We start from the raw sequence: 27,992 nt of genomic DNA, 5'->3' as shown, positions 1-27,992 counted from the left end.
TTTGGGCTGACGAGGGAGGGGGGCCTGATTGGGGGAGGGGGAGGGAAAGGGGAGGCGGCGGTGGGGAAGAGACAGAAATCTTTAATAAATAAATAAATAAATAAAAAAGAAAAAAAAAGAAAAGAAAAAAAAGAAAATATGATCTCAAGAAATGCTGTGGATTTTGAGTATCTGAAAATCACTGACTTATTTTCATGAAGAGATGATCTTTAAATAGAGAAGAATTTTAATTAATAATGTGTAATCATAGCCACACTATCCTGAATATGGTCTAATAATACTTTTAAAATTATTCTTTGAATCTTAGAATAAACAGTATTCACTTTCTACTGAAAATTCTTCTTTGGAAAGTCTTCTGCTCTTGGAATCAGTCCTAGAATGGTTCTACATATTCAATGCATATGAATGATTTGGGAATCTTCTTAAATGACAGGTTCTAAATCCATGTGTACAGAGGTATGAAGTGGAGGGAGCCTCAGTGAATATGATTTATTAACAATGACTAATACCTTAGATCTATGGGGATGGTCAAACCTTTCCCAGGTTCATATGTGAGTGTCAACAGTGTACAGAAAGCTGAAACTTTTCTCCACATGGATATTTACAGCCTGAGTCTGCACCCCTAGAGAGACCTTCTACCTGGAGTAGCTAACTCCTTCCCCCTGTGCTGTATATAAGAGCACTGGGGTTCTGGGTGGCTTGATTGCATGGTAGAAACTTCTGTATCAGAGTGCTCACAGTTCACCCAATTCCAGACTTTCCGTATATGCGTCTGTGCCTGACTTTTCTTCCTTCCCTCATCTGGTTGGTTTCAAGGTCCAAGCCGTTCAGGACACATCACACAGATACAGGAGAAGCTGGGATTCTGCAGTTCTAAGGACCTCATAGGAGAAAGTGATGGTAATGTTACCCTTCCTCCATCCTGTGAGTATCATGCTCCTCCATCCATTGTCCCTCAAGGGTCAGTCACTCACTAGGATTGGACAGTGTTGCACTACATGTTCCTCTGACTCACATCATCCCCTCCAAATTGAAACATTTCTTCAGGAGCCTCGGTGGCAAACAAAAGTTCATATGTATAAGAGAACAACAACAGCAACAACAACAAAAGATTATTGAGGGACAGTAGCCCATGTATAAAGAGAGAAAGCAATTGCTTGATGTAGATTCTCTGACCAGCCATATTGCCGATAGGTATAGATAATTGGACTGTTTATCTTCCTCCAAGATGCCTGCAAACTGCATAGAGTCCCAGGGTGGCAGATTTTCAGAACTGTTGCCCTTGTTAGGGTGGGATTTTCAGGCCTAAGCCATTGGACAGCTGCTTTGGAATTGTCCCTTCGTCTCTTAATGAACCAGTCGCCCATACTCCTGTCAGTAATCCAAGGAAAGCCTCACTGTTTCACCAAATCGGACACTGGCACAATGGTCACTTTATCTCTCAAGGGTTCCTTTCTGGGGTGAAGAGACATGTAGTTTATGCCCACCTCCAAGTGTCTTTCAAGCAGCAGGCAGAAAAGCTGTTGAGTGGATTTTGACCATATTTTAAAGTAGGGGAGAATAACAGGAAAAAGGAGTATCACAAGGAGTATCATGCCTATAATTTCAACACTGGGGAACTGAGGAAGAACAGTGAGTTCCAAGGCATCCTGAGCTACATGAGCAAGAGTCCTTGTACGAAACAAAGCCACAGAAGTGCCTTAAGCAATTAAAGCCATTACTTCATGCACTTCTCTTTCTTTTTAAAAAGTGCTTGCATAAAGGTCTCCATGTAAAACATACTCCTTTTTCTTTCCCTCTTTATTTTCTTAAAAAAACAAACTATCTTGTTTTCATTTTACATACCAATCTAATTCCCACTCCCTTCCCTCCTCCACTCCCCATCCACTCCTCAGAGAGGGTAAGGCACATTCTTTGGGGATGGTCTAAGGCCCTCCCTACTATATCTAGGCTGAACAAGGAATCCGTCCAAAGAGAATGTGTTCCAAAAAAATCCAGTACAAGCAGTAGGGATAAATCCTGGTGCCACTGCCAGTGGCCCCACAGTCTGCCCCAGCCATACAATGGTTACCCACATTCAGAGATTCTAGTTTGGTCCTATGATGGTTCCTTCCCTGTCTGGCTGGAGTTGGTGAGCTCCTATTAGCTCAGGTAAACCTGTGAAATATATTCTTTAAAGTGGGTTTGGACAGAAAGTTTAAGAGTTCCTGTCATAGAGGAAGTGGCTTGCTATACTAACCTTCCTTTTGGGTGTCTACGATACTGCTTAGTAGAAATAAGATAAGCAAGTCATTGCCCTAATGCATAAACAGAAAAAGCATTGTGACTGCCACACAGTTATAGTTTTGCTTGACTTCTGAATGGGCAACCCTAGGTTTTTGTTCATTTATAAACACAAAGTAACAGAAAAGGTATAGGTTTGATATTGTTCAAGGTTGTCCAGATAGTTTTACATGAGCAGAAGAGGAAAAACACTCCTTGTTTCTCCAGGATCAAAGTTACACAACACACACACACACACACACACACACACTACTGATCAAAGGAAACTGCATACTTTAGAGCCCTTAGTTGATGAGTGCCTGGTGTCTGGATTCCTCCAGTGAATTTGTTAGTTGCTGAAATCTGGTTATTTTGCAGGGGTGAATCCATAAATAGAAAGGCTTTTCTTAATTTTTTTATTCCTTTAAGGAAACTCTTACTGTTTTGTTTGCTGTTGAAATAATGTTTGCCATATTTATTATGTGATTTCTTGTGTGCATTCAATATACAGCAAACAACTCAGTTAACAAGGGTTCTGCCTGCAGGTGGGACAGGAGGCACAGCTAAGATGACCCCCCAAAGATACTTGCACTTAATTTGTTTCTGTTCACAATTTTAAAGCTATATTCTCTGTAAAAATGCCTCCAGGTGTGAAAATAATAAATAGAAACACAATGAATTCAAGTATTTCACAAGGTTCTGTGGTGGTATTAAATACAGATAATAAAAATGCCTAAAATTTCAAGCATTTCAAGATTATCTATATTCACCCCGTTCTCCCAAGATCCCCCCAGAGCCAAGATTCTATTCAACATGGGAGTTTCCAGGAGATGAATATAAACAGCCAGACTCTTGGGGAATCTTAGATCAGCCTGAGATCTGAGACAAAAAGGCTGAGGAAGAAGCAAAAGAGGTGAGGGTGTGCTGGGAACTAAAGACAGGGAAGAACTGACCACAAGAGATGTAGAATTTTTGCCTGTCAACTCCTTGAATCACCATGCAGGCTCAGTCTAGTTCCTTCCTCTTAGCAGCTGCAAGGATAGTCACCTTTGTCTGATACTCGTCACCAGTATGTGGTTAGCTCAGATACCACGAGACACATTCTATCAGTGGCACTTGTGTACAGGTTGCACGAGGTGCTGAAACTGGACTTTCCAAATGCCCGAGTAAGCGATCTTGAGATAAAATGGTTGCCATTACTTCTTCTTACAGGGGGTAGCGGTGGGGTAGAGGTGTGTGTCTTATGTCGTCACAGAGATTTATGCAAACCAACAAGAGGGGCAGCACATGAAGAAAGATTCCTCTGAAGACTCCACCTTCCACCTCCAGCACTTGAGATTGAGAAACCATGAAACAAGGAAGGGGGGCAGCACTTAGCAACTGGCCAGCGCATGGAATCGAACCTTCCTCTGAGTCTCCAGAGGAGGAGAGCCCTGAAGACCCCCCGGGTTTAGGTCAGTGACACTTCAGATCTTCAGAGCTGGGTGATAGGGAATTTATATTAAAGCATTTTGTCTGCTTCAGTTCCCTGGGAGCAACAGAAAATGAGTACAGTTGTTAAAACATAAACAGCACCATTTGGAATATAAATATGAAGTAGGAAAACTACAGCCTGATTGCAAACTACTGAGTGCAGTGAAACGAATGAGGCCAAGTTTTATTTTCATAAAAGCAGTAAAGTTTCAGTATGTAGAAGACTATCGAGTTCACATACACACCTAATTCTCAAGTCCCCACCATATCCATCATCCTGACCCACTACATCAGCAATGAGACTATGTCCTAAGTAACTAAGTAACAAAGGGGGGTATTGTAACTTCATAGAATTTCTAAGATTGTTTATGAATGAATTCAGCTTTATACTTTTTAACACTTCTTCACTGTCAATATTCATAGAAGAAGGGCAGAAGGGCTTGAAGAATACTTTCATGTTATTAACACTTGTTGATTAACTCACAGGTCTGATAGGTGCAACTGTACACACAGCATTTTACAGAGCTATGTACATTTAAATTAAGGCTGAAAGATGCAAAGGGACCTGGTAAAAGTCTCCAAGCTTGGTGATGGGAAAACAAGAATCGCATATCTTGGGTCTCTCACCTCTAAATCCAGCTTTCAGCTCTATGTTTCTGTCAACTCCAGAGTATGTTGGAAACAGCCCAAAATGCAAGTGGATAGGCCAATTCACTAATGGGTCTCTGCGGCCTGTCAAAGATAAGGAGGTTAGTTTACTTTACTTAGGGGAGGTACTCTTTTTTCTTTTCTTTTTTTTTGGTTTTTCGAGACAGGGTTTCTCTGTGGTTTTGGAGCCTGTCCTGGAACTAGCTCTTGAAGACCAGGCTGGTTTCGAACTCACAGAGATCCGCCTGCCTCTGCCTCCCAAGTGCTGGCATTAAAGGTGTGCGCCACCACTGCCCGGCTGGGGAGGTACTCAGTGTCTTTGAACTAGATAGGATTGTCACTAGCCCTGCACAGGATCCTTTGCCTTGTGAGCCATCAGGACCACTGTTTGAGATGGGTAGTGTTCCACTAACTTTGATTTCACCAAAGAATATTGGATGGTTCGAGAATGGTATTGATAAATGTCACCCTGCAGCTTGTGGTGACATTTCAGTGTCTTTAAAAATAATACATACATATGTACATACATGCATGTATGCATATTTATGTACATAACATGCGTGGACACAGTGCTCAGTAGGTGAATGTTTCTGAATGTGTATGTATATGTTTATTAAATTTGGATCAGATAGACCAGGAAACTACACATCTGAGAATCAGCTAATTTTATTTATGATCATGTAAATGAAATATTTGTGGGTAACATGGATGAGATACTTACTAGTAGTTCAGTATATATGAAACAATACTGTTGCTTATTAAAAAAAAGTCTACCTCCAGACTTTGAATGCTGGAAAAACTTCAATTGCAGTGCTACCTTGTTAGGGTTGGGGATGGGTCAAGACTTCATGGGAAGTGTTTGGATCAGGAGGACTCTCCTTCATGAATGGACCAATGTCCATTTCCATTTTAGGTTGGTGCTATGAAGTAGATTTCTTGCTTTGTCTTATCCTCTTTTTGCCTTTCTTTGTGGGATGATACAAGGAGACAACTTCCCAATCTCCAAAATTATGAGACAATATATCTAATAAAATACCAAATTTCAGCTCTTTTGTTAGGAAGCATGCCAGTACATCTTCATTTCATTCTGTCTTTTCGACTAGTTTTTTTTTTTTAAATGATTTTACAAAAATATTTGCAAAAGTAGCTTGAAGAATTTGCCTCCTGGTAAATCATGACACAAGAAGGAAAATTATATCATCTAGAGCCTGTGTCATGATTGATTCTTTCAATTCACACTTGAACATGAACATATAAGGATGCATGTTTGCATTTGTAAATAATAAAATTTTTGTTTATGTACATGCCTGTATACATGTACATGGTATTGTATTGCACACATAATACATAGAATGCAAGCATAGAAAGTGGGTACATTTGAAGCATTATTCAGCTGTTGTTAATGATGAGCCTTTACCTCTAAAATAAGTTTGTACTTTCTAAAAATAAGAACCTCTCCTCATAAACCAGTGTTGTAATTATCAGTCATTAAAGCATTATTGATAAGACTTAATTCTTTTTAAAGTTTTTTCTGTTAACCGATTGTCACACAAATGCACTATATTTTTTTTTTAGTCCCAAATACAATCTAGGAAGACATACTCATTTACTTGGTTTACAAATTTTTCAGATTTTCATACCATAAAATATTGGTTTGATTTGGTTTTGTCTTGTTTGCTTTTCTGACACTGAGTCTCTCTTTAAGTCCAGGCTAGCCTCCAACTCTAGGTCCTGCTGCCCCAACCTCCTAAGCACTAGTAGACAGTGATGAGACCAGGGCTGGACATCTGCCTTTTAGAATGTTCCATGTCTTCTGTGACATGCATGCTATGCAATAGGGACAGGAACACCGGAGTCAGGATGCCCCATGCCTCTCATTTTCTAGTATCTGAAGCCTGATATGTTTTCTTATCCCACCAAAGAAGTGTTCCCTAATTCAGCTGTGTTGGAGGTGATATCAGCAAGTGTTTTTATTAAAATTCTTGTTCAAATGGATAAAATTCTGCAGATGATCATTTTAAGACTATATAACTATCCCAATTTTTATCATAGTTTTATCAATATAGCAATTGTTGATATTTCTTGTTGGAAACAATTATTTCTGTGGAATGGGGACTCTGTATCCTTATGGTATTAGGGATGCAGCCCAAGGCATTGAATTTCCAGGCAATCCCTCTGTGACTAAGATACATCTCCACCCTACCATGTCCATTCTTCAAGGTTACGAGTCCCGTAACAGTGTAATGAATTATTTTACCTTGTAAGTTATTTGATAATTTTGCCTTGAGATTTGAGTTTCATTTCTCAGGCTTTGAAATGTATTTATTTTTTTAGCTATGAAAGGTTTCAGAAATATTTTTAAGCAATTTTCTTCAGGAAACTACCTTTGCTGCTATTATGTATAGATTTAGATCTTGTTATTTTTCTGCAATATTTTCTCAGGGTATAATTACAAATGTTGTTACATTTTACTTCCTCAGGGTTAAATATACGCAGTCATTTCATTGCCTGCCTCCATTTCTGCCCACTTATTTCTGATTTTGCTTGTTTTGAATTTTTCTTCAATTTTCTTGGTTACTCTCATATCTGTCTTTAGAGACTCTTGCTAAATTTCTATTTATATCTTCTATTATATTCTTTATATCTAAACTATCTTAATTTCCTAATTCCCTTGAGTTTAACCAGGTATTTCTTCTTAAAATTTTGTTGTAGATTTCTCTCTCTCTCTTTTTAAGGCTTGGCCTTACTTCGTCTGTCCAGTAAGTCTAGAAAGTAGACCAAGTTGGCCTTGAACTGGTGACCCTCCCCTCTGATTCCTTAGGACTGGATTTAGAGGCATGAGCCACTACACACAATTTGTCTTTAATTTATGAATTTCTAATTCAATTTTTTCCTCCTATTTCTGTATGTTCTTTCGGAAATAATTGATTTGGTTTGCAATGCTATTCTACATTTTTTTTCTCTTTCCTATTTGGAGTTGGGGTGATGGGGGATGAGCTTAGGACAGCTGATTTTCACTCCTATTAGTTCTGTTTGCTTCTTTGGTGCATCCTGTAGATGCTGTGGCCAAGTTCATCCTCCTTATTGAATTTTCATGTGTGTTGCAGCAGAGAAGAATACACAGGCCCAACAATAGATCTTCATGTCATCAGACTGTAAAATCTTCTCTTCCACTAAATTTCCCAAAGAGATCTTCTTCCAATTTCCCTTTTTTTTCTTCCTTTAGAAACTTTGTCATTTCCATCTGCTTCAATCATAGGGTTCTAAATTCCTCAGCTGTGAATTCAGTGTCCTCAGAGATTAGAGCCTTCTTTCAGTATTCATGTGTGCATTGTGAGCACCGTCTTTCTAAAGATTTGTTTTGTCTTCATTCTGTGTCTGTGTGTGTGTGTGGGGGGGGTGTTTTGCTGTACATCATGTGCCTGCAGTGTCCAGAGAGTGCATTGAATCCACTGGAACTGGAGTTAGAGATATCTGTGAGATACCATGTGGGTGCTGGGAGCTGACCCCAGGTCCTCTGGAGGAGCAGTGAGTGCTCTTAACCCCCAAGACATCTCCCCAGGCCTGAATAGCTTCTGTTTGACAAAAGCTGTAGAGAATCTCTCAGTCCAGCATAGTTCCCATGCTCTCCCTTCCTTGTGCAGGGTTCTTGGTTGTGGCTTGCATGTTTGTGTTCAGGCTACTTTGTTTGTAGCAGATTTTGTTTGTTTCATTTCAAGGAATTGCTCGTTGTAAGTTGTTTAGGTTTAATTTCTTACTTTTTGTTTATGATGTTCTTTAGGGGTGAACACTGCATCAAGAGAAAAGAAATATGCTTGTGGGAAAAAGCATGTCGGCTCTTCAGGTCCTGTAATTTAGGACTTCTGTTTGCTCTGGATGTCCCCATTCATTGGGGGTCACAGAGAGGAGGATCTGTTTCTTCCTGATTTTCTTCTTTGGGGAAACGTAGGCAGACTAACATTCCTAGACAGCTGCGCTGGCTCCCTCTGCTTGCCATTCCTCTCCTCCTGAGTTTAGGAGACACCTCCATCTTAGCATTGTGGACCATTCACTTGGCTTTTCTGAGTTCACACCATGCTGAACTGTTAGCATCTTCCTATACAGTCGCTCAGATGCTCCTATATATTTATTTAAAAGATGACTTTATCCAGCATCTGCCTAAGCTCTTCTCTGCAGGTTGTTCCTCTGACACCCATGAGAACTGATCTACTGCTCTTTCAGTGAATTAGGACTCACGCTACATTTGGTGTCCAACTTTTGGGGCACAAATTCATAAAAAAAGCTGCTTCCCTGTGGCTTTGCAGCCATTGACATAGGCCGGAGCTATATTGCCAGAGTCACTGACCTGCTGGCTAAGTTTTTCTTTCTTTTTTCCCAGTGGGTTCTGGGCTTTCCTTGGACCCCCTTCTTGGGCTGCTGCCAAATTAGGTAGCTGCCTTGAAACCCGCTCAGGCTTCTACTGTTCTTTGCAACAGCAGTCAGCCTCACATCTTTATCACCATTGTTGGCAGATTTGGTGAGACAACTGGGAATTCTTAAAGGAGGAATTAGTTAAAGCAGAAAGTTTTTTTTCCCATGTTTAAAAGTGGGAAAGATTATTACAATGGAAAGAGCTATGTTAGGTCTCTGTATGGTTATGCAATGTGTGATTTAAATTTGGAACAATTAAATGAATTAAATGAAGGAATAATCAACTTAACCAGGATTGTGTAATGTTAATTATTATTTTGATAATCTTTATGGTTGGTTTGATAATTCCTGGTTTATATCTAAAAGTGTTGGTTGATATGAGTGCCAAGATATAGGCTTTAGAAAAACTTATTAAGACAGATCATAGATGTATTCAGATCCAGACAGAGAAATTTAAAGGAGAACCAATTTTAGCCTTCCATATAAGGTTAGAGAGGAACAGCCTAACATTTTCAAACAACCACCTTTAATATATCCAGTCACCTTTAAGAAATTGCCAAATGACAGATATCCCCAAGGCTACTTAAGTGCTCACTGGAATCCTGTGAAAATGCTGGATTTAAGGAGGTTCAGGGAAGTGATGGTCTCATATGACATGCATTCACCTTTTTTGAAGCAGATGTTAACTTGTAGTAGAATTTTCCCTTATGACTGGAGAGACTGGGTAACAGCAATCTTGGACCCTAGTCAACCTTGTGGAAAGATGAAGCTAAGACTATTGAGCAATGAAACAGCGACATAAGTATGGAAATATACCAAGATCAACTTCTTGGAGAGGGAGATTATTCTAATGTAGTAAGGCAATCTCCATATATGATATACTCTAGATTTATGCCATGTAGCTACTTTGAATATTTGGGACAGAACTGAAAAGTAAGATAGAAAATTGAGTCATTTACTAAAGTTATTCAGGACCCAAAAGAAACCTTCACTGATTTCTTACAGTGATTGACTTTAGCAGTACATAGAATAATAGCAAATTCAGAAGCTAGACAAACAGTAATTGAATCTCTGCCTTTTGGAAATGGTAATTCACAATTCAAAAGGGTAATCAGGACATTAAAGGCAAGATCAGTACCCTTAGAGGGATGGATCTGAAATAAAAACAATATTGAATCTCATGACCTTGATGGTATTTGGATAGGAGAGCTAATTTCTAGAGGTTTGAAGAAAATCAAAATGTCAAATATTTCAATTATAGTAAAAAAAATAAGGTCATCTAAAATGGATTGTTAGCAAGGTGTTCCTAGAAATAATGCCTTTTCTAAGCATAATCCGAACAGAAAGTCCCTCCATTCTGGATTATGCAGAAGGTGTGGGAAGGATAGTCACTGGACTAATGAATATACATCAACAAGGGACAGCACAAGTAATCTCTTGCCACTAGAAAATGAGGCCTCTTGCAGGCCCCCATGCCAAATTTGATTCAGTCATTTCCTGGCATCTTGGAGGAAACTCCTTCTGAGAGCAATTAAAGAACCTAATGCCTGTTGTAAGAAACCACACTGCTTTGGATGACAGAACAGCTTTAGAAAATAAAACAAAAATTTCAGGAGAAACCATAAATCAAAACTGGTAATGATTCTATTTGAACAAGAGAGATCTCTTCATTAGAAGAGGTGTTAGCTTATGAAACAGTGAGACTGCTCAATCTAAACTAACTTATAAAACTAACAAATGCTTTTCATCTGATCAGGTATAACTTGCCAAAAGGGAAACTGCAAAGTTAGAGATGGGAAGGGTTTTGCTTTTGTATTTCAGGAAAATAAAAGCAACCATCTTAAGGAATTTAAAGACTTTTGGACAAACAAGTATTCAAAGAAGGGAGAACTATCCAAAAATAATTATTCCAAGAAAAAGAATAATCTGACCTAATGCAGTCTCCGAAGACTCCAAAAAGATAATGGGATCTCACACTGACAATTCCACCAGGACTATGATAATAGCAGTGAGCTGAAAAACACCACCTAAAGATCATCTTTGGGCTGCAAACTGCTCAGGACAAATTGTGGTGGCTAGCTGAGATGATCCATCCCTACAGACTATTCTATCTAGGATATGAGATAAGCCCTGTACTTTCCTATTACACAGAGACTAAACAACAGACGATACAGCTACCTCTCCCAGGAATTGACAATTAACCCAAATTTTTCTTTGTAGAATCCATGAAAAATGCTGTCTCCCCCAAATATCAGAAAGTAAATTTAAGAACATGACACTCATTTCCAAGAGTTGGGTTAGGTGGATTTTGGCCGTTCAGTAAGTTATGGATATTTGTCATTGTTTAGGGAGGTTGGTTACAAGTTATTATTGGTAGTGGTCAGGAAAAAGCTAAACAAAGAAGAGTAAATTCAGGGTTCTTGTTTTGAAAAAGGGGGATATAGATATGATAGGATTAAAAAAAGTAGATTATTAAATCTCCCTTTAAACCAAAAAGGCAACTACTAGTTTAAAATATTTTACATTGTACTGAATTTTTATATGTTTTACACAAATTTTATTTATTATTGCAAATTTGAGATCAATTTTATTAAAACATACAATACATATGTTTCTAATCTTGTTCAAAATATTGTACCTTACAGCTCATTTAACAATGCAATGAAAATTTCTAGGTTTAAAAGTTATTACCACTTGTTTAGGAAAATAAGGAAATGCATGTTAATAATTAGTCACCTATTGCAATTAAACTCGTAGTCATATTAGGTATGTTTTAAAGATCAAACAGATATATTTGAGATAGACAGGTCATCTTCAAATACCTCAGAGAAATAGAGAAGATGGCATTCAAGATATTTTAATAACATAGGTTGCTTTTTTATGACAATGAGACAAGTCCACTCCCGACAGCACCAATCTACTTTGGAGAAGATAATGGGCACTGAAAAAACTCTATATGGAGTTTATTTTCTCTGTGGCAAAAATAAGCCACTTGTGCTGCTGGCAGTATGCGATCCAAATTGGACAAGCAGTACACAAAAGAGACTGACTGTCATACCTTGCCAAGGCAAGGCGGGACAGTCCTTAAAAAATCCTGCTTCATAGAAAAGTCCATTGAATAACCTAGGCCTGTGGGCTGAAGATGGATGCCCCAACACTACATGAACCTTGGGTGATCAGGCAGCCAGCTGTTTCTGTCATTTCTCACATTTGTTAGAAGTTGCTTGCTTGTATTCCTGCTTACTCAGTTAATATTATTCCTTTCTTGGGTCTCTGAGGAAGTTGAAGACTAGATATAGTTACAGCTTTCATTGGTAACAGATTCAGATTAGAAACTCACTAAAGAGGTGTAAAGTGTATAAGGCTGAGAGATATAAAAATATAGTTTTGGTAGTGAAAGTTAGGATAGAAAGTGAACTAATCAATTTTTTTAACTCACCAAGATAAAATAGATAATGGAGTATTTTCTCTGAATTTTTCAAATGCAAATGTACTAGACATTGTTGATGTATTTATTGCCTGTATATAATATATATATATATATATATAATGTACTGACTGTTTCTAGTTTTTCTTATATTAGTTATAATATAACTAATTTTTATTTTAGGAAAATTGTGAAAATGTAATATTTTTGTGTGTTTTAATAAAGATTGCCTGAAGGTCAAAGTGTGGACCTTGTCTCTAATTAGCCATAGAGGCTAAGGAGTAGTGGCACACAACTTTAATCCCCAAACTCAGGAGGCAGGGGCGGAAGGATCTCTGTGAGTTCAAGGCCACCCTGGGCTACACAGGATCAACACAGTCTAAAAGAGAAACAGAGATAGGTGGTAGTGGATCACACCTTTAATCTCAGTCCTTGGGAGCCACATGCCTTTAATCCAAGCACTAGAAAGAAAGGAATATGGCTGGGTGGAGAGAAAAATATAAAGTGGAAGAAACAGGAACATTAAGTCTGAGGATTTGCAGAGAAAGGGTACCCATTTAAGTCTGTGGAGTTCGTAGAAGCAAGAGTTCTAGTGGCTGACTGCTCTGCTTCTCTGATCTTTCAGCCTTCACCCCTAATATCTGACTCTGGGTTTTTATTATTAAGATCAGTTAGGATTCCCACTACATCTACTTGTTCCCATCGTCTGGCATAGACAATAAGAAGCTTCTTGAAAAGGAAGAATTGACTTTTTCTTCTTCTTTGCTATTGCTTACCCAGAAACTCACAGGCAGGACACATTGAAAGCTATTCAAACATCAACAGGATTGTACTTTATCCTTGTCCTATCATGATTTCTAGGTTATCCATAGTCTTGGTTTTCACCTTGACCCTTCAGGGACAAGTATCAGTTTTACTTTGTATACAGGAATTCAACCATCAGGAAATAGAAGTCAGGCTAAACACACCCTCTTGAGATTTGACAAGAGAGGAGACATCTGTGCTCAAATTTATTTTCTCAGTATCAATAGTGATTCAATGTTTTTTTTTAAAACAGCTTTATGAGTAAAAAAAAATCCAGAATATAGGTGTAAGGGAAATTACTTATAAAAGCCATAAAATAGGACATTTTTAGGAAATTGAAAATCTTCTTCCTAACATAAACGTTATCATCTAGATTTGTTCATACAGCAAAATGAGAAAACTAGAATAATACAATGTTTGGGCTAAAATAAACTTACTGGAACATTAATTCCCATACCAACACCAATTTTATATAAAGAAGCAGTAATAGAAAACATAAGCAGCAATAGATACAGTTTATTAAGCACTGATGTAGTAGGGGCTCTGCTAAATATTTGGCATTCATTATGTCTTTAGTTCTCAACAATTCAGTGAAGGTTATTGTGGCCGATTCTATTGATTCCTTACTTAGTATCCATTTTATACTACTTCCTTTTAAATAGAATTACAGTTGGGGTGACTGCAGTAGATACTGATTGCCTCTGATAGTATCTATGCAATATCCTCTAATGAAAATACCCAATACCTTACTCTAATTTCTCAGTTTCTGTTGTAATTTATATCTAAAATATCTCCCAAAAAAGCCATGTGCTAAATGCCTGGCTACAGGTTGATGGGCTTTGGTAAATGATGCTGTGCTCTTTGAACTCTCAGTGGGTTAATCAATTGATGGTGGAATTGGGAGGTGATGGGAACATAGAACATAGAATATAACTGAAAGGAGTTGGTCATTCAAGGCATGATCTTGGGCACTGAATTCTCTCCCTCCCTCCCTCCCTCCCTCCCTCCCTCCCTCNCTCCCTCCCTCCCTGCCTCTCTCCCTCCCTCCCTCTCCTCCTCCTTCCCTCTCTTTTCTTCTAAAACACTGCTCTGCCACATGCTGTCTCCATGATGCTCTGCTCACCACCACACAGAAATGATGAAGTCAATTGGCTTTGGACCAAAACATCTGCAGCCATAGGCCAAAATGCATCTTTTCTCCTTGACGTGGGTTTCCTCAACTGTGTGTGACAGTAAGAGAAAGCTGACAGCTGATTAATGCAGTCCCCATGCCATCTGAATAATCTTGTAGTTGTGCTACTAAATGTGAGGGTGGCAGAAAAAAACATGTCACATAAAAAGGTTTCTGAACACAAAATAACCAAGCTGAAGTCAGAGTCAATGAGCCACTTCTCCCAGTAGCATTCCGTGACTTCTCTGCAGCCTTGGTTCTGAACACACACTATGTAAGTTTTATAGTTTTCATGCTGTGGTACCACACTGTATCAGTGAACCTTGCCTAAAACACCTTGGCTCAAATTCAAAACTCCTGAGTTGTGTTTCCACGGCATATGCAAAGGCTCCTGCTCGCATAGGTACATAATGGCTTCATTTGGGAAAATAATGGTTGCTACCTTATAGTACATGCATCAAAATGGTAAACTTCTAGATCCTACTTTATCAGAACACTTGGATTTATAGGTGGCTTTTTGAAATGTTGACTTGAGGTTCACAAAATATCCTTCAGTGAACATTGGCTTGGGATTAGCTCAGAATTTCCAGCTGAAATTATCCTGAACTCACTTCTGCCATTTTGTGCTCCATATTTATGGGAAGCAGTTTTCTCAGCATTGACAGTTATAAAATCAATATGTCCATCAACTCTGACATAAATGCACTATGTCTTGTAGTACTGAATAGTTAACCAAGATTTATTTCTTTATCTAAAACCAGATAACTTTATCTACTCTTTAGCATGCAAAATGACTTTCATCTTACTAAGTGATATATATATATATATAGTGATATATATATATATATATATATGTATAAATATATTTCAAATGATTATTTAGATGGGTTTTGCTTTATTTTATATTTGTTTGTGCAAATATGCATGTGTATTGCATGCATGTACAGGTGCTAAACGGACATCTGTGGAGGTCAGAGGACAACTATAGATGTTAGTTTTCTCTCCTACTGTGCAGATTCTAGGGATGGGTCTCATACGGTCTGACCTGGGGTCAAGGGCCTTTACCTGAGTCATTTTGCCAGCCACAAGCAATTATTTTTAAGTAGTATTTTTTTTGTTTACTATCAGTATACATATATATGTATATATGTATTTTTTGTTTACTATCAGTATATATATGTATATATATATATGACTTGTGTGACTCTTTTATATTTGTCTTTTTGTGGTGAGATACAAATTTTTTTCTATCAAAAGAGGGTTGTAGGTAGAAAATATTTAAACAACCTTGATTTAAATACCTAGCATGACTTCATCATACCCATCCTTTCTTCTCTTATTTTTAAAAATTAATTACTTATACAATTTTATGCATGTAAATAATGGATTTTGATGATTCTGATTTTCACCTTTTACCCTCTTGTACTTCCTCATCTGCCTACCTTCTTCCCTCCGAATCTCTTTTTCACATCTGTATCTATTCATTTTGTTTCACTGAATTTAATCAGAGTCTACTGTGTGATCACAGGTTCAGGGCCTATAGACAATTTAAGACAATGATCTCCAAATCCTAGAACCTGTCAATAGCTAATAATTCAGGGCGGAGGGGTAAGGCCCAGTTCCCCATCTATGACTGTCCATGACTTGACAGAGTCAGTCTCCTATAGACTCAGCACAGGCATCTGAAGTTGCTTTGAGCCCATGATTCATATCTAACTGTCTTTTTTCTCTGATGTCTGAATAAAGCAAGGTGACCTGGAGGTCAGAGAGGGTGGAGCTGCAAGGCTGAAGGATTCCAGGCTCTAAAGGCCTGCTTAGAAGAGGACTGGAAGTCTATGTTGAGCTAAATAAGATAGTTATTATGACATAGTCATATCTTAGATCCATATCTTGCTCATGGAAAAATTTATACTAAGCATAGTCTTCTATCACAACAATAACAGAACTCCTAAAGCATAAGGCATCTAAATGAGTCAGAAAGCAATGTGAAAGAACCATGAACGGAGTCTGGGAATTTAACTGAGATAAACCAGGCACAGAGAGGCAAGGACAGCACATTCTTACTCACTTATGAAAATGGGAAACTCGGTCTCTTAGAATCAAGTGGCACAGTAATCATCAGAGAATAGTAAAGGCAGGGCCGAGAAATTTAGAAAAGCACCCCAACACACAGAAAAGAAGAATTTGTCTTGCCTTTTCCCTAATCTATGATAAACTTCACAAATCACCAGTAGAAAATGAAAATCCTGATGCACATTCATGATTATCCCTGAGGAGAGTGACTTGCTCCTCACCCTGACTTCACCCTTCCACATTTTATGCACATATTAAATTATCATTTAAAGCCTATAAGTGTGTTCAGATATTGTATTTCATAACAAGAGAGAGGAAAATGACACTCCTGTTGTAACTAGGCAGAAACCCCAAACTCAGTGACTTTATAATTATGGTGAAGACGATGTAAACCAGACTACTATTAGTGTGTGGTCCATTGCTGTCATATTTAGCAGGGTACTACAGAAAGAGACTCCATTAAGTCATAATTGGATGATTTTCAGACAAAATAACAGGAATAAACAGCCGAGAAACTCAGATCCTTGTTTGATTGAATTTTTTCAAGCTTCTAATCCCAGAAAATTAAGATTTGGTTTTCAAAAAGGCATTGAAAAACTAAGGCCCTATGAAGCTTTGTAGTTGATTGAAGTGATTCAAGGCATAACTTCTCAGTGGGAGGAAAATCAATCAAGGCAAACATCAGATTAAGAGTCAGGCTTTCTCATCTTCTGTTCCATGTCACCTCAGGGAAGTAGCTCTTAAATTGAAAAGGGGTGTTAAAGAAGCAGAATCAGCCAGGCTCTAGAATTATATCTGAAAAATAATTTCCTAAGGTTCCTGCCCAGGGAACTAAACAGAAGCAAACAGATCACAGGCCCAATATTTTTTTTAAGGAAATTGTATTAGGAAAACAAATAACAAACACAAGCCTTGGACAACAGAGGGTTTGGTTTTGAATTTAAAAGAAGCCTGGGGGCCTGACTTGTTGACAAGCAGCAGTCTAGCATGGATAGTTCTGGAGTTCTCGCAAAGGGTGGCCCTGTGAAGACCAAGGAAGATGAGGTGAAGGAGGCAAGAAGAAGAAGAAGAGAGCCATTTCATCCTGTCGGCCAGCAAGTCACTCCACAGTCAGAAAACCTGCACTCGGGCCTGGGTGCCGAGAGTCCAAGCTTTCAGAACCTTAAGACTGCAGAACGCAGAGCTATTCATGGGGATGCACCACAGCAGTCCCAGGACTCAAGAAGTCAAGGCAGGAGGACTGATGTGAGGTCGAGGCCAGCCTGACCACAAGACAAGTTCTATTTCAAACAACCAAACAAGAACAAATTTCAGAATGGAGCTAACAACTACAGCCCAGTGTAGTTGTCTTCTGAATAAGAAGGGTACAATCACTCTGCTTCTAACCATGAAATGTATGTGGAGAAATGGACAAACACCTGTGCCTTTCAGGTTACAGGTTGTTGGTCTAGAAGGAGCCATGTCTACATCTGATGTCTAGATGCAGCATGGTGTTGTCCTTGATTCAGGAAACACAATCTTATTATATCTTATTATACTTATATCTCCTGGTAAAAGAAAAATGGTTTTATTAACCAGATAATAAGTAAACTTGCACTGTTCACTAATACTCGTAGTCTTAAATATATTTCTCAGATTCTCGTATTTGAATTTGCCATTTGACCATTTCTGATCAATGGAAAGTGAACAGAAATGATTGAGGCTCTTTTCTTTTTCCCACGTACCGTGCAGAATAAGGGGAGAGCCAACAGCTTATGAGGTGAGATGACACAGGCTATAACAGTTTGGGATTTCAAGCCGCAGCTTGGGAGTGCTTATGGAAGAACATGCTACTGAAGCTAGCTTCCAAGACATTGACGCTCTATGATTTCAACAGATATGATCACTCTAGGAGTGTTCTACCTGTCTGCATTGTTAGAATTCCGATTATGGGTCCAGGTTCAAATGCAGTCCCTATTGTCCTCAGCACATCGGTAGATTCTAATCCCACGGCCTGACTCATTGTGTGTGTGGTTGTGCATGATCTTGCTTGGAATCACCAATAGAGGTTCTGCAGGCTAGAGCTGTAAGTTAATTGGATTCTTACCTAGCCTGCATGAAACCCTTGTTTCTAGTCCCAGCCCTGTAGAAACTGGGTGTGGTAGCACAGATTTACAATCCCGGCACCTGGGAATTACAGGCAGGAGGATTAGAAATCCAAGATCAACTTTGACTAAAAGAAATGTGAAACTAGCCCAGGACACACAAAACCTTAATTCCCAGATCTCAGAGATGGGGCAGGGATGCAGAACAGCATGACCTGGAAGATAATACATGGCAGAGCAAAGACATTTGTCCCATTGTGGCTGTAAAGCATGGTGTGGTCTGCTTTATCCTGGGGAGTCCGCTTCTATTTGCTCCAGATAGAAAGGGTAATGACAGCCCAAAGAAAGAATTCCATCTCTATCCAGCCTGATGAGCCAATAGTTTACTTACAGGAACACGAGGTGCACAAAGACCATTGAGCCACTGGAAAGCTCACCCTAGCAAGAATGACTACCAAAAACTGCATCAATGGAGTTCCCTGGGTGAAGGACTCCACCAAAGACTTGCCTCTCCCCTGGGAATTATGTAACCACAAGAAAGGGCCTCGTGAATCTTTGAAGTTGCCCTACCTTTCTAAGACATGTAAGTTTCTTATGAGTATCATGGTCCTTATGAGGCTCCCTGATCCTTTTAGGGCAGACTATCTCAATCTGGAGGAAACAAAAAAAATAAGGAGACGAAGATAGCAGAACAGAAGGAGAGAGAGAGAGAGAGAGAGAGAGAGAGAGAGAGAGAGAGAGAGAGAGAGAGAGAAACGAAATATCCTCTTCATGACCCCAGTGCCATACTTTAATTCTGCCCCAATTATTGTTCCCCCACTTCACACTAACCAATTGAGTTGTGTGAATCAATCCATCATGTTTAATTCAAGGATAACATTGAAACCCTAATGATCCAGTCACCTCTCAGAAGTCCCACATCTGAGTATTGCTGTATTACTGGATGCCAAGCCTTCAACACAGAAGATTTTTGAGAGACATTTTTGCATTTGTTTTTCTATTTTATAGGTATCTTCCCTCCGGTGTCTTTGCATCTTTGTGTGTATTTGTCTATATGTGACATGGCTGGAGAGGCCAGAAGAGAACTTTTATCCTCTGTAACTGGAGTTACAGGCAGTTGAAAGCTGCTAGATGTGGGTGCTGGGAACCAAATTTGACTCCACTAGAGGAGCAGTATATGTCATAAACCATTTTCTCATCTCTCCAACCTTGTCTGGGATACTTTTAAGGCCAAATAGTAACAATGTGACTGAACCACTGATTCAATCAAGGCCGAGAAGTTGGTAAGCTTCCTACTTCTGTTCTGCTTTGTTTGTTTTTTGAGACAAGTCAAACCCAGGCTGGTCTTGATCTTGCTGTGTAGCTAGGGATGACTTTGAACTTTTGATCTGCCTGCTTTTACCTCAAAGGTGAGCGGTAGGATTAGAGATAAGAGTTGCTTTTTTTTTCTGGTTGATGTTGTGCTGGGCATTGCATTGACCCCCAGAGGTTCATCCCTGCTAAGCAAGCATTCTACCAACTGTGCCATAGTCCAGCTCCTACTTCTCTTCTTAAAGATGTGTAAGGTAACCCAATATTTTATGGTTGTAGGTAGGTATGTAGATAGGTAGGTAGAAAGGTAAACAGACTTTTCTATTTATTTGCAAGTCAATGATAAATGAATCAAGATATATTAGAGTCATTTCCATTTAACTAATAAAGAAATTAAGAAACAATGAGCTCACCTGAAATAGGTGGGTTTGCTGGGAGGCAAATGAGAATGCGTTTCCTGTAACCTGTAACCACTGGGTGGTACTGGAAATTGAAAGACTGCCACTGGGGTGTTACTAGAAATTGAAAGCAAACAAAAAATAAACAAACAAAAACCTCACAACAAAACGCAAACCCAAACAGATAAAAAAAAATATCAGAACAGAATTTAGGATCTCTGTGTACCAAGATAGTATTCTTTCTGGAATTCTTACATCTATTTTCAGCAAGCCAAATTAGAAAATTGATTCCTCTTTTGAAGCCCCGATCTCCACGAAGGAGCTTCTGTTATCCTTTGAAGACATGCAGCCACCATAACAAGGCCCGGTGATTACTGGATCTGAGTTCACTGCTCTTGTGCCAGAGGCGCTATAGAAAAGGGACCTTGCCACGGAGTCAGTAAATGCAGCATCTAAAAATAGCCACCAGCTGTGCCTGGCAAACATCTGGGCCATTCTGTGAGGGGTTAAGGGAGGAGCTTGGCTGCACTAGTTGCTGCATTTTATACAAATTGACAGTCGAGAACTTCTGGTCAGCATGGTGAACAAAAACAAGTTTTGTATTTCCAAATGTGGACCAGCATATAAATTTGAATATACATTACTGTTCTCCTGGCAGGTTCTATAAGAAGAGTAAGACAGGTTCTTTCTCATAGGCATGTGTTTTTCACACTAGAGACATTTGTCCATGGCCAGCAGAGGAGGAGGAGGAGGAGGTGTGTATGTGTGTCAAGAGTGATAGCTTACAAGTCAAACTGACACATGTGTGGGGATGTGTGTGTGTGTGTGTGTGTGTGTGTGTGCACATACACATGTACACTCACAGGCAGGGGTGGTGGTGGTTTTAGCTTCTTTCATTAGGCAGGCAAAACATTTCAGCATGAACTAAGTTGTCTGCCTGGTCTCTTTTAATGGATCCTAGTTGCTCCATCACGACTTGCCTCTGAGGACTTCTCAAGGACTGTCGCTGTCAGCCCTAATGCTGGAAGGCCCTGGCCTGTGTCCATTTGACCTACAGCGACAAAGAACTGCATTCAAATGTGTTTTAGTTTTGTCCCTGAAAGTTCTCATGAGAGTTAGAGTCTGTAATCTGCTTGACTAGGTCTTTACAATCAAAGGTGGCAGGGAATACTAAAGAGAAGAAAGGAAGAGGAGAGAGTAGGGCTGTGTTGCGGAATATTTAACTATGTAAACATGTGTTTATGCTGCAGAATATTACTTTCCTGTGTAAAGGTGTGCTACATTTGTGTGCGCTGCCTTTGTTAATGATGTAAAGATGTGTTCTATTTGATTATGCTGCATTTGCCTGATTATGTAAAAATGTGTTTATTTCACCTTGCCTGCCAAAGGCACCTGATTGGTCTAACAAAAGCTGACTGGCCAATAACTAGGCGGGTGAGGTATAGGTAGGGCTGACAGGCAGAGAGAATAAGTAGGAAGGGAAATCTAGGCTCAAGAGAGAGGAGGAAAGGAGATAACGGCGGAGAAAAAGAGGAGATCCTGGAGCCAGCCAGCCAGGCAGCTGCCAGCCAGCTTGATAGAGGAGTGGGACCTACAGAAAGAAAGGTAAGAAGGCCAGAGGCAAAATGCAGATGAACAGAAGCAGGTTAGAAGAGCTAGCAAGAAACAAGCATAAAATAAGACTTGAGAGGTTATAACTAACATTAAATCTCTAAGTCATGATTTGGGAGCTGGTTGGTGCCCCCCCCCAAAAAAAAGAAGCCCTGTAGAAAACACTCTGTAGCGAGAAGATTAATAAGTGACTTGGTTGAGTTAGCAGTACAAGGGGGGAAGGAGCGAATTCAAGTGTGTAAGGTCACTCATATCTTTTGCACAGAGAATAGTGTTAGCAGGAAGTGGACCCAAAATGGGCAATGCCAGAGAATCTGAGCATGAATCCAAAAAAAAAAAAAAAAAAAATCTCTGCCTGTAAGCCAGTGTTTCTTAGTCATGGGTCATGACCCAATGGAGATCAAATGACTCTTACACAGGAGTTGCCTAAGACTACCAAATAACCCAGATATTTACACTATGATACATAATAGTAGCAAAATTATGTTATGAAGTAACAGTAGAAATAGTTTTATGGTTGGAGGTCATTACAAAATGAGGAACTGTATTAAAGGATCACAGCATTAGGGAGGTTGAGAACCACTGATTAAACTGGCCTCAAAATCAGCCACGGTGAGCCACCATGTGGTTGCTGGGAATTGAACTCAGGACCTTTGGAAGAACAGGCAGTGCTCTTAACCACTGAGCCATCTCTCCAGCCCCACCCCCCCACCAAAAAAAATCAGCCATGGTCCACAAATTCCTCTTACCCTGGACCAAATCCAATCTGATGCCTCCACTGTACAAAACATGGCTGTGCTGGTTTTAATGTTTGAAGGAGTGTAAAAAAAAATGTTATTTTGTAACATTAAGATTCAATGAAATTTACATTTTAAACTACTTTTTATTTTAACTTTTTATTTATTTATTTATTTATTTATTTTTTGTGGTTTTCACCTCAAGCATCATGGTCTCACTCATCCTCCCCAACCCGTGCTTCCTCTCTCTACCCTTGCTACCTCCCTGCTACAAACCCTCCAAATTTAAAAATGAAACAAACAAAACAAAACAAAAAACAATTTAAAAAATAATTTCAACATGGAAGCTGTAGTGTGGCCCAGTGTGCCACACAGTATAGCCCTTAGTCCATGCATCTTTACTGGTAAGTCTTCACTGCACTGAGTCGTTGGTCCAGCTCAATGCCTCTGGCTTCTGCTACACCCTTAATACTGGGCCTTCACTGGGACTCCTCTTGGATATCCTGTTGTTGTCTGTTTCATGGAGATCCTGTAGCTTTGGATTTGTAGGTTCCTCCTCTTCACATGCTCCAATAGGTCATAGATGGGGTGGATGTTGGGATGGGTTTCCTCATGGTCCTGGGTCCAGGTGGTAGCTGGGTTGGTCAACCTGCCAGCTTTCTCTCATCGTCACTGCTCAGGTGAGCTCTCAAGCACCTCCTCCACTAGCTCACACCTTTGGGCTCAGGCCACCTGCCTTCACACCACCGGGGCCAGCTCTTCTGTGCTGCCCAGGTGAGGGGCGGGACCCACTCTCTGGGCTGCTGCACTTGGTGAGGTGCAGGGCCAACTCTACTGTTCTCGTGACCCCAAATTCTGCTCTCTTACCTGTTGCAGGTAGCAAAGGGGACATATTTAGCTTCCCTTTGCCATCCCAAGGCACACCAGGGATGGGGCAGGGGTAGCTCTTCTGATCTCACACCGCAGCCACTCACCCACACTCCCCCCAACAGTTAGCCCTATCGTGCAGCCCATGTAACACACAAGGCCTACTCTCCTTAGTGCTGCTTGGGGAAGGAGGCCGTGCCAAATCTCCCACTCTCCTGACTTCCCATCTGCCACCGATGACTAGGGTCGGGGGAGGGGAAGGTCATCTCCATCATATGGTAGTTGAACGGAGACACCCCATCTCCATCTCCAGCACCAGAGGCACCAAGGGTCTCATGTGCGAATTTTTTTCCTGCCCCAAGTCCAGAGACCTCTGACAAAGCTGTGCTTGACCTCTGGAGTCTGCCAGGCCTAGAAATTTCCAGCGGTTTCAGAGTCTACCTTTTGGAAACAAATATGTCCAGTCATTTCTCGGTAATACCCTCCCTGGATCACACAACCTACAGATTCAGAAGTTTTCTGATTCAGCGACTCATCATCTTCCGGGATCTAGGAGGTTTAACAGGCACTCATGAGTGTTTAAAGTTTTTTTTTTTTTTTTTAAAAAGCAAAAACTCAAGTTTTTCCTCTTAGAAAATGAGTTTTTAGAATTCTGTCCCTACTCCCTCATCCACCTTCTCATGCACCACAGACTATGAGACACCAACCACGATTGAAAGATGCTGTGTCAAGTGAGATGGTGGTGAAGGCAGCAATGGCTCTACCTGGTTGTGGCATAACTCCTAAGATTTGCTCATCAAACATCGCCCCAAAAAGATGTGCCTCTCAAGTCATATGTAATCTCTGATACACACATATGGAGTCTTCCTCTTTCAGTTTGGGTAAATAACAGCAGTTCCCACCCAGTTATTGATCTCCTGCAATTATTAGAAAGAAATCCCCTTATCATTGTCCCCTAAATTGGGTATTTGATTATTTGACTTGTTCAATGGAAAACTGTTAGGTTGTCTCCAAAGATCCCTCTTTCATGCAGAGAGAAGTTTTTGTACTAATTTGTTCAACTAATTGGTACAACTAATGCCTCTGACTTTATGAATAATGAGACCAGGATTTGAAACTTAGAGAGTGAATGAAGTCACCTCAGGAGGCGCTATAATTTTAATACCAACATCTCTTCTGTTTCAGCAAGTGGAAAATGGCTTCCTTTCTACCTGTGCTTCACTGTGATTCTGGTTAAAAACAGGAGACAAATAAGGCAAAGATCCAAGAAACTCCAGGGTAATGTATTCTTGAGAACTGTTAATGGTGACTGCTAAATGAAAAAACAAACAAACATTATAACTTCTCTCAGCTACTTGCTAATCTGGACAAACAAATAATTCTGTTTTAATCTTTTTAACAGTCTATTTAAGACATTAATTGACAGAGATAGCTGATGATCGATAGTGAAAACTAAACTCCATTTGTCTGAGCAGTGCTCAGTCAGAATCACCTCTGTTTCCCACTAATGAGCGGCCCTGCTTGGTCTTTGGCACAAGTCAGTTCAAGTTCAGAGCTCAGAACCCATAAGCACCATTATTTTGGGGGATAGGATCATGAAAGAAAAATGTTGCATAAATTTCCCTCTAAATTATTTCTGGCTACTGTCCTGAGATTGCACAAAGTTTTTTTGGAGCTTTGAATGATTGCCAACTTCTATGAAGATGTTCATTTTCTTCCTACATGTATTTTGGTCATGATCATCCCTCTTAGGCTAATTGTAAATCTAGAGTATATTTTATTTTCACACATATGATTCTGGGATAACATATATGATTTTTAGTGGATGTGGACTAGTTTATTCTCTAACTCTAGCAATGTGAGTGGGAACACAGTGTCCAGTGCCTTCCAGGACCATCCTGCCCTCTTTGATTCACAATGCAGCAGACCAGAGGCTGGGCTTAAGAGAATTCTGCTTCATGGCATCGTTTTTAAACTGTCGTTGAATTCAGTTTGCTAATGTTTAGTAGGCTGAATATGTTTCTGTCTCTTACCTTCTTAGCTAGATCCTAAGCCCCCTAGTTAGCATGTGCCTAGGGCATAGACCATCATAATGCCCCGGATGTGTAGCCCTGGAGTTCCTGAACCAACACCTAACTAAATCCATTGCCCTTTATCAGTATGCACCTATCAAGTCAAGATTGCAAATGACAACTAATGCTAGTGAGAAATACTTAATATAAAAATATTTATGGTACTTCCATAATAACCAACACTGTTAATATTTACACAACATGCTATGCTACTAAAATGTACTATATCTTTGTTGGGGTGATTGATAGTAATAATAAATTTTGACCAAATTATCATATTTTCATTACAATGACAGACCTCCACAAAATTTACAACTTATCTCTCTCTTCTTTGACTGATGGAACTCAAATACCAATATTCAGAAAGAGCTCAGTGAATTATTGTCTATATTTCTTTATTTTTGACTACCATTAGACTTCAGGCGTCAATTCATTCATGGTTTGGCTTTAGAATTTGGGAGCACCCTTTGACACCCAGACACTTGGCCCCAGCCATTATAAACAAAGCTTTGGTTTGGAAAACGTTGAGCTTTAAAATATTGACACAAAAGCACACCAGGCTGGGGGGAGGGGACTCCTTAGCAAAATCCTGGATTCATAGGCCCCTCTCTTGAAGTCGTCAGCATCTTCTGTGAAGTGCCCTTTGATGTTGCTGAGGTTGAAAAACACCATTCATTTCTTTCTTTTTTATTTTTTTGCTAAAGAAAAGCTTTTGTTTCTCGGTTTGATATTTTTCATGAATAATTGGAGACTGGGGAAATTGAAAGGGATTTTTTGTCTCTGCCTGAACTGGTGGTAAACATTTGTGGAAATCAAACCCTGCAAAACAGCAAGTCCTATTTTATTTTTCCGCTTAAACATAATCTGAAAGTTGGGAAGCAAAAATCAAAGCAGAAACAAAAATGCATAATAGCCATTGGGTGCCGGCTCAATCCTCCTTAAAGACATCAGGAAAGTGTTTATCTAGGTCTCTGTGGTCTATGTATGAGTCAGTAGTTATTCCTCTAGACAATGCTTCCTGCTTAGTCCATTGATAACTTCTGTGGCTTGTGTAAATAGATATTCAGGTTTATGGAAGCTCACAAATATGAACAGTGTACCTTGTCATTCATAAATGTATTATTTGTGGTATGAACCAATGCATGCTATATATGTTTTTTCTTTGTAGAAACAGCTTACCAGTTTATAACAAACAAGCAAGTATATACCCACATGGATACAAGCATACTAGCACATACAATGGCAGCTATTGATAGAGCAAACTAGTTTGGAGACACACCAAGCACAGTAACATGACCTGTGACTGAGTTCAGATTCAGAGTATTCTTCCAAAATAGGTGTCTTTGGATAATATTGGCTCTTGCATCCAAATGAGGGTTTTGAAACTGATCAGTTTCTTCCAGGATAGATCCTAATCCTAAAGAGAACCAGCATTCAAATTCAAGTCTGCTCTAAAGCAGTTGTTGCTTTTTATTACAGGTGAAGCAGCTGGACACATTTAGGAGGAACGAGACCAAGGGAATATGATTTCAAATGACTGAAGAGTGTCTAGACAGTGTTTAGAGAAGGAACCCTTTATTGGAGTGTTACTCAATAGAAGAGGTTATGGGACTAGCCATGGAGGCAGCCAATCTTTTGAGTCAGCAGAGAGTTTGGCATTATCATGAGAGAGGAGGTAGATGAGTGTGAACGAAGAGATCCATATAGATTTTATTAAATCCTCTGAGTGATAGAAATCAAAGGCTTTCTTGTGAATACCTGTCCTTTAAGTCAATCCGAAAAGAGCAGGACTGTAAGTTAATTCTTAAACAAAATGTTCACGATGTAGCCCTGCTCACATTCTGCACCCTGTAGACATCAGGAGGAATGAACAGGGGGTGAAATTTAACAACTGCTTTTCATCATAGCCATTCTTCATTGGAGCTGTGATGATCAAAGACGAGGGACTCGGGTGGAGCAGCCAGAAAAGAAAGGCTCAAGGATTCCATGGGATGTTCAGATACGAAGTGAATAGCAATGACTTTACAGTTCCTCTGGGGACAGGAATTAGAAGAAAGCTAGAAGAACAGCCAGTACCTGGGGCTCCACTTGGAACCAGAGGGGAGGGACATTTTTACTAGATATGAGTCAAAATCCAAGGTAATACATGGGGTTTAAGGCTGCCCATGTTCACTATAGATGGGACCAGCATGCCTGGCACACAGAAAGCTCCTCTCGGGTGCTTTGCTGCTGGAAACAAGATGAGCCATACACAAGATCTTCAGCTTCAAAGGCAACAGTGCCACCCATTACGTATCTCTGGTCAGAGTATTTGAAGCCTCAAATGCTATAAGGTCTGAAACACCCGAGTTCCAGCATGATTCCAAGAGTTGAAAGTTCCATACTGTAAAACTTTGTTAAATGCACAAAGCCACTAAAATTCGGACTAAAATTAAATAAGGCTACATGCATAAGCTTTACAGACTCGTCAATGAATATATGCTTTCACATAAGTTACATCACACACACTACACACACACACACACACATATATATACATATATACATATATATATATATATATATATATATATATATATATATATACATACATATGCACTATTCCCAAATGTCCATCTTTTCAAAACTTAACATTTTTGGTCCC

This window comes from Alexandromys fortis, unplaced genomic scaffold (genome assembly GCF_014885135.2).
Source record: "Alexandromys fortis isolate MF-2015 unplaced genomic scaffold, M_Fortis_MF-2015_v1.1 scaffold_168, whole genome shotgun sequence".
Taxonomy (NCBI): domain Eukaryota; kingdom Metazoa; phylum Chordata; class Mammalia; order Rodentia; family Cricetidae; genus Alexandromys; species Alexandromys fortis.
The sequence above is the reverse complement of the archived record's forward strand: the minus strand, read 5'-3'. Positions refer to the sequence as shown.